This window comes from Dipodomys spectabilis, unplaced genomic scaffold (genome assembly GCF_019054845.1).
Source record: "Dipodomys spectabilis isolate Male_0828 unplaced genomic scaffold, ASM1905484v1 ptg000043l, whole genome shotgun sequence".
Classification (NCBI taxonomy): Eukaryota; Metazoa; Chordata; class Mammalia; order Rodentia; family Heteromyidae; genus Dipodomys; species Dipodomys spectabilis.
In genome coordinates this window covers 13,387,226-13,392,011 of record NW_024870720.1, presented here as the reverse complement: position 1 = coordinate 13,392,011, position 4,786 = coordinate 13,387,226, and positions in this window count along the sequence as shown.

Sequence of the window (4,786 nt, the reverse complement as noted above, 5' to 3'; positions counted from 1 at the left end):
CAGCTCAGGCAGGAAAGTCTGTGAGATTCTTATCTCCAATTAATCACAGAAAAAGCAAGAAGTAGCACTGTGGTTCAAGTGGTTGAGCTAGCCTTGAACAAAAGGAGCACAGGGACAGCGCCCAGGCCAAGTTCAAGCCTCAGAACCAGAAAAAAAAAGTTACAATTTAATGTGAAAAATTTTAGGTATCAAAAACATGGAAGTATTCATTTTTATGTGTGAACATTAAGTGTATGAAATGGACTGATTTGACTTGGTTTTTATATTATATATATTGTTTTTGTCCAATCAATAAAGTTCTACTTCTTTAAATCTGAATACAGAGCAATTCTTCTTTTTTTTCCATTTATTTATGATGCTAGGGACCACTTTTAGTTTTCTCATGTGGCTGCCCAGTTTTCCCAGCACCAGTGGTTGAAGAGGCTATGCTTCTTCCACTGTATGTCTTTGGCTCCTTTGTCAAATATCAGCTGACTGTAGGCGTGTGGTTTTATTTCTGGTTCTTCTATTCTATTCCATTGATCTTTGGGTCTGTTTTTGTGCCAGTACCAAGTTGTCTTTGTTATGATGGCTCTACAGTAGAGTTTGAAGTCTGGCATTGAGATCCCTCCTGTATTGTCTTTATTGCTTAGAATTGTTTTGGTTATTCTAGGTCTTTTGTTGTTACATATGAATTTTTGGACTGTTTTCCGTATTTCAGTAGTGAACATCATTGGGATTTTAATAGGAATTGTGTTGAATGTGTATACCAATTTTGGCAGTATGGCCATTTTACTATATTATCTGCCTATCCAAGAACATGGAAGGTCTTTCCATTTCCTGGTGTCCTCAATAATTTCTTTTTTTAAGTTTTTATAGTTTTCATTAAATAGTTCTTTTACATCATTGGTTAGGTTAATTCCTAAATATTTTATTTTTTGAAGTTATTATGAATGAGGTTGTTTCCTTGATTTCCCTTTCTGCTTGTACATTTTTGGTGTACAGAAAGGCAACTCATTTTTGTGGGTTAATTTTGTATCCTGATACTTTGGTTTATAAGTTCTAAGAGTTTAGGGATGGAGTTTTGGGGATCATGGAGATACAGTATCATGTCATCTTCCTTCCCTATGCAGACTCCTTTAATGTCTTTTTCATGCCTTATTGCTCTGGCTAAGGATTCCAGAACTGTATTGAAGAGGAGTGGTGAGAGTAAGAATTCTTGCCTTGTTCCTGATTTTAGGAGAATTGGTTGTAGTTTTTCCCCACTAAATATACTATTGGCTACTCGTCTGTTGTATATGGCTTTTATTGGCTTTTTTTTTTTGTCAGTTGTGGGGCTTGAACTCTGAGCCTGAGCACTGTCCCTCATCTCTTCAGCTCAAGGTGAGTGCTCTACCACTTGAGCTACAGCACCACTTCTGGTTTTCTGGTGGTTTATTGGAGATAAGAGTCTCACGGACTTCCCTGCCTGGGCTGGCTTTGAACCGCGATCCTCAGATCTCAGCTTCCTGAGTAGCTAGGATTACAGGCATGAGCCACCGGCGCCCAGCATGCTTTTATTGTTTTAAAGACTGTTCCTCCTATTCCTATTTTCTCCAGAGCTTTTAACATGAATGAATGTTGTATCTTATCAAAAGCCTTGAACTCAGGGCCTCATGCATGGCTAGGCAAGCAATCTACCAGTGAGATATATTCCCAACCACTGGCCTAGCTTCTTAAATGCAGTTTAACTTTGGGCTGTGACAACTGACAATGACTCTGTTCTCTCAGCTATTGGTAAAAATTCAAAATTAGGCACAGTTATTTCCTGCATCCAGAAAAATCATTTCATAGGGATCAGAACATTTTCACAATGCTAAGCACAGCACGTCAGGCCAGGCACCAGAGATTCATGCCTGTGATCCTAGCTACTTAGGAGGCTGAGATCTGAGAACCATGATTCAAAGCCACTGTGGGCAGTAAAGTCTGTAAGACTCTTATCTCCATTTAACCACTCCAAAAGCCAGAAGTGGAGCTGTGGCTCAAGTGGTAGAGCACTAGCTTTGAGCAGATAAATCTCAAGGACCAGCATCAAAAGGAAAAAAAAAATAGTCTTGGAATACTAGGAAAAAAAAAAAAAAGATGCACTTGCTGGGTCCCAGTGGCTCACACCTATAATACTAACTACTCAGGAGGCTGAGATCTGAGGATCACGGTTCGGAGCCAGCCTGGGCAGAAAAGTTCCTGTGACACTCATCTCCAATTAACCACTCCCAAACCAGAAGTGGTAATGTGGCTCAAATGGTAGAACACTAGCTTTGAGCACAAAGAGGTTTAAGGACAGCGCTCAGAACCACAACTGACCAAAAAAAAAAATGCATTTACTGCTATTAGTAGGAAGGTGTGTGTGTGTGTGTGTGTGTGTGTGTGTGTGTGTGTGTGTGTGTGTGTGTGTGTGTGTGTGTGTGCGCACGTGCACACGTGAGTGTATGCCAGTCCTGGGGGCTTGAACATGGCCTAGTTGCTGTCCTTGTGTTTTTTTCCCCAAGGCTAGTACTTTACCACTTGAGCCACAACTCCAGTTTCAGCATTTTTTGACTGGTTATTTGAAGACAGACTTTCTTGCCCAGGCTGGCATGAACTTTGATCCTCAGATCTCAGCTTCTTAAATAGGTAGGATTGCAGGTGTGAGCCACTGGAAACTTACCCTTTTTTTTTTCATTGTTGACATATTTTCAATCAAATTTTATTTTTTGCATTGGCTTTCTACTTATCCTAAGTGGCTAAGTTATTCATTGAAGCAGTTCACCACATTGATCATCCAACAAGCCTGGATATTTCTACAGTATTATCTGCTGCACACATTCATGTCTCTGGAAGAGAGGCTGGCTTCCTATGTTTCAGGAACAGACTCTATAATTTAAGTTATACTCACCTTCAAGCTAGTCATGAGCTGATGAAAGCGGAACCTGTTTTGTTTTGTTTTCTTTAAAAAAGGTGGCTGGGTACCAGTGGCTCATGCCTATAATCCTAGCTAGACTGAGAGGTGAGGATGGCTGTTCAAAGCCAGCCCTGGAAAGAAAGTCAATGAGACTCCATCTATCACCAAAAACCCAAAAATGGAGCTGTGGCTCAAGTGGTAAACACTAGCATCTGAACAGGACTGGCACACATGTGTGTGCATACACACACACACATGTACACACACACACAAAGCATTAATTCCAGGTAATATACACATAACATCATTGCCTAGCCCTTGAACATGCTCAGAACAATAGCCTACAGTTGGACCATATCAGCTAATGCACAGCCTATTTTATGATGACATGTTAAGTATCTCATATACTTTATTGAATGTAGCACTTGACATGAAAATCAGGATGGTTGTATGGGTATTTTTTTTGCCCCTTTTTAATAAAAAAAAAAAATCATAGGTTGAACCATCATTACTTGGAGACTACCTGTGCTTTGATTTTGATTAATGGAATTTAAAATTCACTTACTTTACCCATGCTTGCACTTAAGAGACAAATTAGATATCCAGTATCAATAAGCCTGTCTCCTCCATTTGAAGTCTAGACAACATAAGAAAATGTTCTTGAGGACACTAATAAAAAGATCCTTATTCAGAGAGAGAACATCAAAAGACTTGAATCAGATGCATTCTTGTGTCACTCCAGTGATGCCTTAGAAGCACATTTATAAATTTCAGCTTACATAAGTAGATAGCTACAAAGGATTCCTTTGATTTTAAAATTCTTTTAGAAGAATTTTTAACCTTAACATTCTGAACCATTGGTTAGACATTTCCATTTGACTTTAGCTAAGGTGATTATTGTACATTTTGCCCCAGATTGTGTGATCTTGGAGCTACAAAGTTATTCCAGGACTGTACATGAGTGTATATTTCATACTTTAAAACAATTAGTGGAATAATCCTTTTATTTCTATTTCTCTTACCAAAATATTGATACCTTTCTGGGAGATTTACATATTTACATGATTATATTTATACTTATGTGGTACACCACATAGAATGCTTATCTTTTAATTTTTCATTTAGCAGTTATTCTTCTTGCTCTCAGAATAGATTACTCATCTATTTTCTGCTAACAATATGAAAATAATGAAATTATCTTGAATGACTTGCAAACATTATTCTTCAAGTTTCTTTTTTTTGGGGGGGTCCGGTCGTGAGGCCTGAATTCTGGGCTTGGGCGCTGTCCCTCAGCTCTTCAGCTCAAGGCTAGTGCTCTTCCACTTGAGCCACAGCACCACTTCTGGCTTTTTTTTTGCTTATGCCATGCTGAGGAATCAAACCTAGGGCCTCATTCATGCAAGGCAAGCGCTCTACCACTGAGCCACCTTCCCAGCCCCTATTCTTCAAGTTTCTTTTCTTTTTTTTTTTTTTTTTTGGTGGGGGGTCCAGTCGTGGGGCCTGAACTCTGGGCCTGGGCGCTGTCCTTCAGCTCTTCAGCTCAAGGCTAGCACTCTACCACTTGAGCCACAGCACCACTTCCGGCTTTTTTCTTTTTGCTTATGTGGTGCTGAGGAATCGAACCCAGGGCCTCATGCATGCAAGGCAAGCACTCTACCACTGAGCCACCGTCCCAGCCCTTCTTCAAGTTTCTTAATGCTCACATAATATAATGTGTTCATCAACAGAAAACTTTCGCAGTTCAATTTTGTAGATTCTTAGGGTTTGACAGAGATTTCTATGGCTAACCCAGAGACTGCAAAGTCCAGCATCCATCAGAGGTCGTGAGTCAGTGCAGCTGGCCTAATGGCATATTATGCATTACATTTTCTTGACTATGCACTGGCA